We start from the raw sequence: 13084 nt of genomic DNA, 5'->3' as shown, positions 1-13084 counted from the left end.
GAGGGAACGCAACCAGATAGTAGAGATTTCGAGAGAGCGCTTACTGGAATAAAGGGATAGAATCTAAAAACAATGGAAGATTTAGTGCCCTTCCACTTCAGAGTTCTCAGCTCACAGTTAACATGAAATGTAGGGGATCTCGTCTTTCGATGTGTTTGGATTATGGAATCCCTACAGTGTGGACAGGCTGTTTGGCTCAATCGAGTCCACGCCGACTTTCTGAATAGCATCCCACCACATCCCTGTAATCCTGAATTTCCCATAGCTAGCCCGGCTGGTCAGCACATCCCTGAACACTATGGGCAATCCATCTTAAACCTAACCAGGGCATCAGTGGAAACCGGAGCAGAATCTGTCAACTCCAGTTGGCCGAGACTGGATCCGAGCCCGGCTCCGTGATGTTGTGAGGCGGCACTCTGAGGGAGCCCTGATGGAGGGCTTTTGCCCGAAACGTCGATTTTACTGCTCCTCGGATGCCGCCTGAACTGCTGTGTTCTTCCAGCACCACTAATCCAGACTCTGAGAGATCCCGCCTCCCCTTCATAACATGCTTCTGATAACCGTGAGCTGATAAATGTAGGGAATGGTAAATCTATCATAATATATGCAAGCCCTATCTCCCACCTCGTTCACCTGGATATCGAAATAAAACGGTGTTTAAATAAAATGGGTTTTTTGTTTTGAGGAATTGATTTATCCCCCCCCCCCCCCCCCCCCCTCACCCCCACACCCCCCATCCCTCCCCCGATGATGGGAACTGGTGCTGGCTCCTGTGTGATTTGACTCTGTGCCTTTCCCACGCGGCTCGGTGGGATTAGGATTAGTTTTCATACTTTGTGGTCGGGTATTACCAGGATTCAGTTCCGTGTTGAAGGGAGGGGGGCGGGGGGGATGGATGTGAGGAAAACAGCTTTGAACTTTACATTTTTACATCGACTGCACGAAGCTTCCCCCCCCCCAAACCGTGCACAAACATTTCAGCGGGTACCCCCTCTCGGGAAAGGTGCCCACACTGAGCTATAGTTTTAGCGCCGTACATGACAACATAGCTACATCAGCATGTCTGAAAACCAAACAGAAATCTACATCAAAAACAGAATTTGTTGGAAAAGCTCAGCAGGTCTGGCAGCATCTGTGGAGAGAAATCAGAGTTAACGTTTCAGGTCGAGTGACCCTTCCTCAGAACTCAACATCAACTTGTACTAAATTTCCAAGAATATAATTAGACAAATTCCGATTTCAGTTCTCTAATCTCTCACGTTGTTGGTGATTGTATTGAAAGAGATTGTTTATACAGTAATGCATCCTGGTTGTACAAGCTTCACACAATATGACCATTTATTACTTCAATATCTTGAACAGCTTTCCCCCGAAGGCCTGTCCGTTTTTGGCGTTCATTTCTTTACCCACTGAACCCTCCGGAGGCTTGAAACGTGAGCTTGCTCTCCCTCTGTCCCACCGTGGGTACTGCCTAACCCCAGCCTCTGCAGTAATGTCCTCCTACAGAGTGTGCGCACAGTTTGCTCTGTGGGAATGCTACCTCGAAGGTATGGGAATTTATTTTCCCAGATACTTGTTGTTGGGATGCACGGGGTGTCCTCTTGCCCAGATTCAGCTACTAAACACTGCCAGGCTTTCTGGGGGGAGGGTAAACGGAATGGAGGGAGAGTCCGGACTCTGTAAGTAACAACCCCCCCCCCCACACACACACACACAAACCCATACACATATACACACCCACACCCACACACACCCACACACCCACACACACACACACCCAAACACCCACACCCACACACCCACACACACCCTCCCAAACACCCACACACACACCCACCCACACCCACACACACCCACATACACACACACCCACCCACACACACCCACACACACACCCACACACACAGCCACCCACCCACACCCACACACATACCCAAACACCCACATACACACACCCACACACACCCACACACACACCCACACACCCACACACACCCACATACACCCACACCCACCCACACACCCACACACACACCCTCCCAAACACCCACACACACACCCACACACACCCACACACACACCCACACACACATCCACACACCCACACACACCCACATACACACACACCCACCCACACACCCACACACACACCCACACACACATCCACACACCCAGACACACCCACATACACACACACCCACCCACACACCCACACACCCACCCACACCCACACACACCCACCCACACACCCACACACACACACCCACACACACCCACATACACACACACCCACCCACACCCACACACACCCACCCACACACCCACACACACACACCCACACCCACACACACCCACATACACACCCACACACCCACACACACACCCTCCCAAACACCCACACACACACCCACACACACACAGCATCGGTCTGCGGCTCTCTCTGTGCAACAGTGACCGGCCGGCCCCTCGCTTGTTCCTTGACATCGACACAAACTCTTTCCAAAACACCCCAATTATTGAGCAACTTCTGATGTCGGTGAATATTTTTGGTCTGAATTTATTCACTCCGTCCCACAGGATCTCCCCTTTCTTCAATAAAAAAAAACAAACCCCAATGGTCCCAGTTCCTTCACCATTCTCCCGGGGCTTCTCAATGATCTCCGGATTCCCCCACAATCAGTTCCCACTCTCAGGGGGAGAGAGGGAGAGAGATAGGGAGAAGATAATGACGGAAATACATGGGACAGGCAAGACGGAGAGGGTAGAAAATGATATCCGAGACAATAGCGAAATAGAGAGTGCCATAGAGATAGGTAAGAGGTGGCTGAAAGGAGAAATGGGAGGATCATTAGAGAGATGTGATTCAGCAGAGACATGCCGTCTGCATAGCGCATGCGTTAAACCATCCTATAAATGCTTTCCAAACTGTTCTTTGCAGATTCTTCTCAGGTAAAAGCAGAGGAAACAGTTTCAGCTCAGTCCCCCCCAGCTCAGTGACTCCCAGCTCAGTGACTCCCAGCTCAGTGACTCCCAGCTCCGTGACTCACAGCTCAGTCCCCCCCAGCTCAGTCCCCCCCAGCTCAGTGACTCCCAGTTCAGTCACTCCCAGCTTAGTATCCCCCAGCTCTGCTATTCTCAGCTCAGTCACTCCCAGTTTGGTCAATCCCACCTCAATCACTCCCAGCTCAGTCACTCCCAGCTCAGTCACTCCCAGTTCAGTCACTCACAGCTCAGTCACCCCCACCTCAATCACCCCCACCTCAATCACCCCCAGCTCAGTCACCCCCACCTCAATCACTCCCAGCTCAGTCACTCCCAGCTCAGTCACTCCCAGCTCAGTCACTCCCAGCGTAGTCACTCCCAGCTCAGTCACTCCCAGCTCAGTGACTTCCAGATCAATCACTCTCAGCTCAGTATCCCCCAGCTCAGTCACTCCCAGCTCAGTGACTCCCAGCTCAGTGACTCCCAGCTCAGTCACTCCCAGCTCAGTCACTCCCAGCTCAGTCACTCCCAGCTCAGTCACTCCCAGCTCAGTCACTCCCAGCTCAGTGACTCCCAGCTCAGTCACTCCCAGCTCAGTGACTCCCAGCTCAGTGACTTCCAGATCAATCACTCTCAGCTCAGTATCCCCCAGCTCAGTGACTCCCAGCTCAGTGACTCCCAGCTCAGTGACTCGCAGCTCAGTGACTCCCAGCTCAGTGACTCCCAGCTCAGTCACTCACAACTCAGTCACTCCCAGCTCTAGTGTTTAACTAGAGCTCCCGGTCAGGGAGCAGGTGAAGCTGGGGGGGTTAGTTGGGGACGGTGGGGTGTGGACAGGACAGGACAGAGAGGCTTCATCAGGCTCCATTCCTGATGAAGGGCTTTTGCCCTAAAGGTTGATTCTCCTGCTCCTCGGATGCTGCCTGACCTGCTGTGCTTTTCCAGCAAAACACTAATCAGGACAGAGAGAAGTGGATTTGCCCTTGGTGGCTCCGTCAGGGATGAGCCTGGTTGGGGAGCCGGGCGGGGGTGGGGGTCCCGGGGAAGTGGAGCTGGTCACTGCCGGAGTGGGAGAGGAGGGGTCCGGGCCGAGCCGAGAGCTGGAGCCGCTGACTGGCCCCGGGGATGAGGAGGAGGGGGCTGTGTACCCGGAGAGCAGTGAGCAGCGCTGTACGGGGAAGCTGCTGAAACCTCCCTACTCCTACATCGCCCTGATCACCATGGCTATCCTGCAGAGCTCACACAAGAAGGTGACCCTGAGTGAGATCTGTCAGTTCATTAGCAGCCGCTTCCCTTATTACCGAGAGAAATTCCCAGCCTGGCAGAACTCCATCCGCCACAACCTCTCCCTCAATGACTGCTTCATCAAGATGTCCCGGGAGCCGGGGAACCCGGGAAAAGGCAGCTACTGGAGCCTGGACCCAGCCTCCGAGGGAATGTTCGAGAACGGTAGCTTCCTGCGCCGCAGACGGCGCTTCAAGAGGCAGAGCCAGAGGGAGAGCTCAGCCTCCCTCCCCCCAGCCTCCTCCTCCCTCCCCCCGGCTCCGTCCCTCCTCCCCCCAGCCCCCGCCCTCCTCCCCCCGGCTCCCTCCCTCCTCCACCCAGCTCCCACCCTAGTCCCCCCAGCTCCCTGCCTCTTCCCCTCATCTCCCTCCCTCCTTCCCCCAGCCTCCTCCTCCCTCCCCCCGGCTCCCTCCCTCCTTCCCCCAGCTCCCTCCCTCTTCCCCTCATCTCCTTCCCTCATTCCCCCAGCTCCCTCCCTCCTTCCCCCAGCCCCCTCCTCCCTTCCCCCAGCCCCCTCCCTCTTCCCAACTCCCTCCTGCCTCGGTCCTCCTCCCTCCCTCCTCACACCAACCTCCTCCCTCCCTCCAGCTCCCTCCTGCTTCCCACCTCTTCGCTCCCTCCTTCCCCCATCTCCCTCCTCCGTCCTCCCACCAGCCCCCTCCCTCCTCCCCCCTCCCCCCTCCCTCCTCCCCCCTTCTCCCTCCAGCTCCCTGGCCCTCTCTGACACGTCCTTCCTCTGTTATCCTGCGCAGAGCCTCTGGCCGATACTCCAGGGGGCTGCTGGCAGCTCAGAGGCCGAGCCCTCTCGCCTCCTGCAGAGCACCTCATTCAGCATCGAGAGCCTGATCGGAGCTGGTCCCTCTCCCCCCGTGAGCCTCCCAGCCTGGGCTAGCCCTCCGTACTGTCACCCTTTGCAGTCCAGCCCCTGGCTGCTCTCCACCGTCCTGAACATGTCCCCAAGACGCGTGTACAACCCCAGGAACAACCGTCTGATGGGAACCCCCTCCACCAGGCTCTCTCTCCGCTCCCCACCCTAAACAAAACCTTAGATTGCCGCCCGTCTCCTCCGGGACATTGATTAAATCCACCCCGAGCCCGGAACCCTGCACCAAACCCCCTGGGAACATCACTGCACAGCGAATTGTAGACTTGTCCCATTTCCTGTGTTGTTGCTCTCTCTCTGAGGCTGAGATCTACAGTGTACACCGGCCAGCTCCTTCGGTTCGACACGATTCCGAAACTTATCCAAGTCTCGTGGAATGAAAACAGGAGTATGTTGGGCCCACTCAGTGGGAGAGGTGACATCGGTGAAGAGAGAGTGTTTCGAAGGGAAGACCACCCTAAATGTTCACTGTTTCTGTTCTTCCGCACGAAAGAAAAATACTTTTCATTTCAGATTTCTTCCGATCAACCACTTCAGCGATCGGTTATTGCACACAAATGGAACTTGAACCCTGCTCTCCTAGCCCAGAGATTGAGACACAGCCCTGTGCTTCCTTTTCTCATCTCCCAGTTGGTTGCTGGGTCGAGGGGAGCTGAACCCAAACTTGTGCATCTACAAGATCAAGTCATCGACATAACCAATCCAGATGGAGGCTAAAGGAGACTCTCTATTTGAGTTTACGGGTTACAATTCAAAGGGAATATTTGGGGCAGGTCATCGGTGTGTGTACTCGGGTGTGTGTAAGCGGTAAACGAGTGCGAATTTACTGTATGGTGAAGTTTTTTTCTTTAAACAGAATCTTAATGTCTGTCATTGGCGTATGGTATCGGTCTCCTGCAGAAACGATGTAGAGGAGCCAGGGTTGGACTGGGGTGTACAAAATTAAAAATCACACAACACCAGGTTATAGTCCAACAGGTTTATTTGGAAGCACTAGCTTTCGGAGCGCCGCTCCTTCACCAGGTGGTTATGGAGAATAAGATTGTAAGACACAGAATTTATAGCAAAAGTTTACAGTGTGATGTAACTGAAATTATATATTGAAAAAGACCTGGATTGTTTGTTAAGTCTCTCATCTTCTTCGAATGACCATGTTGGTTTCTGTCCTTTCATATATAAATCCCAGAACTTCCTTTAAGTTACAGTCTCAAGTGAACTTTAATAGTGAGTGTTCCGCAGCGCTCCGAAAGCTAGTGCTTCCAAATAAACCTGCTGGCCTATAGCCTGTAGAAACCATTTGTTCTGGTGCAGTAGGTGAATAAAAACTATTGCAGTGTCGCGTTAGTATCTTGATCGGTGTTTGGTAGCTTTCTGAAATTGCTTGGGTTTGTTTTTAATCGCTAACCCAGCCTTGAAATCAAAACTCCGATTAAATGTTGTATTTCCAGTTGAGTTTACCTGTGGTAGCAGGCGCGTAGATAACATCAAACATCAGCACTCTGTTCTCGTCATCCAAAATGTTCCATCCTGAACAAGGCTCACTGGACTGGAAACGTAAGGAACACAAGAACAGGCACAGGCCATTCAGCCCCTCCTAGCTGGTCTACTGTTCAGTGTGATCGGAGCTGATCTGTGGTCTTTCTCCATATCCCATACTCCGAATACCTCCCCTCCCCACCCCCACCCTCCTCTTTTAACAAAAACAGATATAACCTTCACTCCTCACAGATGCTGAATTCCTCCAGTCATTTCCGTTTTGGTTTCTTCTCTATTCCTTGTTGATCCGCCTTTTGATAAAGGAATATACAGTCCACCCTCTGTGGGGTTTCATTCAAGGCTCCTAGTCCCCTTCACAACTAACAGGAGAACATTACAAATGGGAGCAGGGGGAAACCACACAGCTGCCGGAGTCTGTTCCTCTATGAGCGAATTCCCCATTCCCACCCGAAGTCCATGTTTGCGGCCTCAGCGTGAGGGAGACGGTTCTCTGACGGTCCCGAGCCGTTCCCCCATGGTCCTGGTCAACCCTTGGCCATCAGCCAACCTCAACCGGGATGGTGGGAAACCACAGGGAATTTTACAATAATCCTGGAGGGAAACAAACCGAAAGAACCGCCGATGCTGGAAATCAGAGACAAAACCAGAAATTGCTGGAAAAGCTCAGCATCTATGGAGACAAGTCAGAGTTAACCCTTTCGGTTCGAGTTACCCTTCCTCAGAATACGTTCTTGTGGAAATGGTTTGCGTAAATGAGCCCCAAAAAAACTGAGAGCGCGTTTTAAATGTTAAACAAGTATCTTATTGACTTGTGTCGGAAAGGTTTGTAAAGTATAATGACGGCATTAATGGATGTGAGGATAACGTTATAACAAAAAATACATTTTGCTTGATTTTGATTCTAATGTAGCAGTGAGGGATTTCTAAACGTACATTCGATGGAAAAGACCGAAGAGATTTCGGAGTTCGTTAGGAACGGTCCATGATCTGTTGAACATAATCATATTCGTGAACAATAAAGTTACATTGAACGGGTTTACTGTTCCGTATCCTTTAAAACAAACGGTGGTGTGTTCACATGTAAACAATGCTGACTAGAAATAACCTGCGGCTTTTCCTTCTTCAAACGAACGAAAATATTATTTTAAAAGAGCAGGTCAACACGACTTGCTGAAATTATTGTTACAAATAAACAGACCCCAGCTCAGAGTAAGGTTCAACAACTACTCAAACTTGCACACCGATGCATTCGGGCAGATTCCTATCGGGTTAAATTCAGATTTTCCTTTCCACGCGATTCTAAATAAAGAGGTTTTTAGGAAGTGGAATCGGACGAAGTGAGAGTGTCACACAGTTACGCTCTCAGCTATGTATTTGTGAAAGAGTTGGACGCGGAAAACATCGCCATTTGTCTAAAGTCAGTCTTCAGTTAATTCCAGTTTCGCCTGTATTCAACGCCAGTTAACCCCAACCATCGAACATTATTATCATCGCCAATAATCACAGGACTCCACGCTACAGAACAGGACTCCAAGTTATAGAACAGGACTCCAGGCTATAGAACAGGACTCCAGGTTACAGGACAGGACTCCAGGTTATAGAACATGACTCCAGGCTATAGAACAGGACTCCAGGCTATAGAACAGGACTCCAGGTTACAGAACAGGAGTCCAGGTTATAGAACAGAACTACAGGCTATAGAACAGGACTCCAGGTTACAGGACAGGACTCCAGGTTATAGAACAGGACTCCAGGTTATAGAACAGGACTCCAGGCTATAGAACAGGACTCCAGGCTATAGAACAGGACTCCAGGTTACAGAACAGGAGTCCAGGTTATAGAACAGAACTACAGGCTACAGGACAGGACTCCAAGCTATAGAACAGGACTCCAGGATATAGAACAGGGCTCCAGGTTATAGAACAGAACTACAGGCTACAGGACAGGACTCCAGGCTACAGAACAGGACTCCAGGCTACAGAACAGGACTCCAGGTTATAGAACAGGGCTCCAGGTTATAGAACAGGACTCCAGGCTATAGAACTGAACTCCAGGTTATAGAACAGGACTCCAGGCTATAGAACAGGATTCCAGGTTATAGAACAGGACTCAAGATTATAGAACAGGACTCCAGGCTATAGAACTGCACTTCAGGTTATAGAAGTGATTTATTTGAAATCACAAGTTTTCGGAGAGCCAGCGCGCGTCCACATCATCACTGTCATTATTCACAGTACGGTCAGGTTCACTGGACCTATTCCTGCTGCAGAGCACTGACAGAGGTCCAACATCTAGAATCATACAGCACAGAAAAGACCCTTCGGCCCATCTGTACCATCAAAAATATACCACTACCTACAGTAGCCTTCAGTCTCCCGCATGAGACCCATAGTCTTGAATAAAGGGCATTCCTGATGAAGGGCTCCTGCCCGAAAAGTCGGTTCTCCTGCTCCTCGGATGCTGCCTGACCGGCTGTGTTTTTCCAGCACCACACTCTCGACTCTGACTCTCCAGCACCTGCAGTCCTCACTTTCTCCATTGTCTTATCTGTCATAGCTTTGTTAAGTTGAAGAAGATATTAGTGAGCACATTAATGATTAGGGTCGCCGGGATAAGGTTTTGAAAACGTCCTACTCCTTTAAGTTAATTTAACCAACTGCTTTCAAACTCGGTCCGATAATAAGACAGTGAGGGCTCGATAAACCTTTGGCATTGTTTCAATGGAGCATTATAACCTCATGATCTTTCTTTTGTTTTCACAAGTTAGGTGTTTGTTCTTTGCTCTACAAGGTTCCTAACTACTATACCGCTGTTAAATTGGTTCAGGAAGACAGCTCACACCACCTTCTCTAAAGTATTTCGGAGTGGGCATTAAATACTGGCCCAGCCAGTGACACCCATATCCCAGGAGAGAATTCTTTTCAAAATCTCTATGAAGAAAGGTGATACATGTATACTTTAACAACATTGCATTTAAAAGACTTTTCTATCAGTATCTACTCCAGTAATCTAAAGGCCTTATGTTAGCAGCTGACATCAGTTTAATTTGTATAACGAGGTGAAATAACCTACACATCACAAACGCTACAATACAGGAGGAGGCCAGTATCCTGTTTAAGTCTGCACCAATTCTTTGGTCCCTTGTGCTCTCCCCATGCTCATTCCTGACCGAAACGTCAGGAATGATTCCTAAAGAAGGGCTCATTCCTGAAACGTCGATTCTCCTGCTCCTCAGATGCTGCCTGACCTGCTGTGCTTTTCCAGCGCCACTCTCTCAACTCTCCCCATACGTTTACAGTTGCTTGCTTGTCAGTAAAATTCAATCCCTTTTGAAAACTACTATTGACTAATATCTCATCACCAGATCAAACATTCCAAATTTTGACTATTCTGTATGTTTTAAAATAAACTCTGCTCCATGCACTTAGAGCGGCACCATTTTGATATCAACAATTGGAAACTGTTTTGCTTTATCTAAATGAATAATTTAGAGCAGCTCTATCAGATCCTTTCTAAGCCTTCCCTAATACAAGGAGATAAAATATCAGGGAGAAAGTGAGGACTGCAGATACTGGAGATCAGAGCTGAAAATGTGTTGCTGGAAAAGCGCAGCAGGTCAGGCAGCATCCAAGGAGCAGGAGAATCGACATTTCAGGAATGAGCCCTTCTTTAGGAATCATTCCTGAAGAAGGGCTCATTCCGGAAATGTCGATTCTCCTGTTCCTTGGATGCTGCCTGACCTGCTGCGCTTTTCCAGCAACACATTTTCAGATAAAATATCTGGTCTATTCATACACAATAATACTAAATTGATTGGACCAAACCTTTTCTCTTTTCCAAATTGTAAAGCCTTCCTGAAGTATAAAACTCAAAATTGGACATTATACTTCCACTGGGTCAAGGTGATGTTTTGAAAAGGCTTAACTTTTGTTTGTTGTACTCTATGCCTAGGATTCCAAACACTTTACTGACATTTTTATACATACCTGGATATGCACAATCACCTTTAGGTTTCTTCATAAAATAAAGTTAGATCATTTAGTACCAACTGATTCTTCTAGCTACAATGAATAATCTTAGACTTTCCTGCACTAGATGTTATCTGCCAAATATTAGTTCATTTTGCAAATTGTCACATTGCCCCTTGTACTCTCTCATTTAAGTAATCAAAATAGCAGTACTTCCACTTCTCAACATTGGAAAACAGGAAGTAACATAGGAAGAATGTTTCCTCATGAGGGAACTACAATAAAAGATCATCGTTTTTGGAGAACTGACGCCAGAGCTAAAACAGGTATGGAGAAATTACTTTTTTTTAAAAAGTGTCATGAATCTGTGGAATTCACTCCCTCAAAATGCAGTGGATGCTGGGACACTGAATAACTTTAGGAAGGAGAAAAGACCGAATTTTTAATGAATAATGGTTTGAAGAGTTCTGGAAAGCAGGCAGGAAGGTGGTGTTGAGGCCAAGATGAGATCGGTCATGATCGTATCAAATGGCGGAGCAGGCTCGAGGGGCTGAATGGCCTCTTGCTGTTCCTAGTTCTGATGTTTTCTTTCCGGTCTGAGAAGCAGCTCTTCACCACAACTCTGTTTTCTGTTCATTTCGCTGTTTTTATAAGTATGCTACCATGATCCTTTTAATCCCATTGGCTTCAATGTTTTAAACCGTTGTGTGTGTTTCTTCTTCAAGAACCGATTGGAAGTCTGTAAACACACGACCTTTAATGCAAACAGAAAGTGCTGGAAACAGCAGGTCGGGTTGCATTTGTGGAGGCAGGAACAGAACTAATGTTTCAAGTTGAATATGAATTTTTCAGAACACATCACCTGCACAGACATGTCAGGGAGAAACTATTGGAAAAGTGAACAACAGTTCAGCAAAAGGAAAACAGCATTAAAAATAATTGGAGTATTTTTGAGATTGGACCAAATAGGGTGGATAAAAGGGGAACAGCTGCAGCATTTGTCTTGTCAAAATACATTATTACTTTGGTTAGACCCTCGGCAAGTGACTCTTATTCCTATCATGTCATTCCAGCCGCCTGGTTTCTCTCCAGTACCACCTTGTTTTTAATTTTTTGGTGATTCTCTCTCTGCCTCATTTAGTTGGATTGTAGGGCACCCCTTTGCTCCTTGTTCAGCTGTTGATACTTTACTCACACCATATGACACTTTGATCACCTGAAGAGACCTATTATTCAACACTCCACTCACACCAGTTGTATGCTGTTTTGATCCCCTGCCCTTGATCTCTCTGCCTATATGCTTCTCTCTTCTGCCAATGAAGGGGCTACGCTCAGAAAGCTTGTGATTTCAAACAAACCTGTTGGACTTTTACCTGGAATCCTGTTAGGTTATAGCCCAACAAGACTAACAAAATACATTTGATAAGGTACCACACAAAAAGCTAATATCCAAGATGAGGGTTCATAGGGTTGGGGATAATACATGAGCACAGAAACAGGATTAAGGACAGAGAGCAAAAAGTAGAAATGAAAGGGGCATTTTCAAATTGGCAGTCTGTGAATAGGAGAGTACCTTAAGAATCAGTACTTGGGGTTCAGGAATTTACAATTTTTATTAATTACTATACTGAGAGATAGAGGATAATATATCTAAATTTGATGGCAGTACGAATCCAGGTGAGTGTATGCAAGTAATGAGGAAGACACAAAGAAGCTGTAAAGAAATTTAAACAGGTTCAATAAACAGGGAACAAGGTGCCCGGCAGCATGCAATGTATAAAATGTAAACTGTTTCAAGAATAGAAAAGCTGAATAGACCTTTACAAAGGCATGAAATGTGTAAACACAATGTACACAGGTATGCAGGTTGATTTACACAATGATGCAAAGTTAAAAGGCAGATACAGCAAGTGGTTAATAAGGTATTTAGTACGTTGACTTTCATTGCAAAAGGGATTGGACTACAATCAGAAATAAGTGTGTTACCAAGGGCTTTGGTGAGACCCCACCCAGGCAGTTTTAGTCTCCATATTTGAGATGTATTTGGTGGAGGGGGAGGTGTGCTTGTGTGTGAGGGCGGGGGGGTACAAGTGTGTCTGTGTGTGGAGGGGTGTTGTGCACATTTGTGAAGGATGTGCATGTACGTCTGTGTAAAAACAATGACTGCAGATGCTGGAAACCAGATTCTGGATTAGTGGTGCTGGAAGAGCATAGCAGTTCAAGCAGCATCCGAAGAACAGTAAAAGCAACGTTTCGGGCAAAAGCCCTTCATCAGGAATACAGCTGTATTCTGTGTATTCTGTATTCTATACATATCTGTGTGTTGGATGGTGTGTGGGGGCTGTGCACATGTGTCTGTGTGCATGTGTAAGGAATCTGTGCACTTGTATGCATGTCTGTGTGTGGAGGGTTGTGCGCGTGTGTGTGTAGGGAATCTGTGTGTGGGGAATGTGCACATGCGTCTGCATTT

The sequence above is a fragment of the Chiloscyllium punctatum genome, chromosome 2 (assembly GCF_047496795.1).
Source record: "Chiloscyllium punctatum isolate Juve2018m chromosome 2, sChiPun1.3, whole genome shotgun sequence".
In the NCBI taxonomy this organism is placed as follows: Eukaryota; Metazoa; Chordata; class Chondrichthyes; order Orectolobiformes; family Hemiscylliidae; genus Chiloscyllium; species Chiloscyllium punctatum.
Note: the sequence above shows the minus strand (reverse complement) of the source record.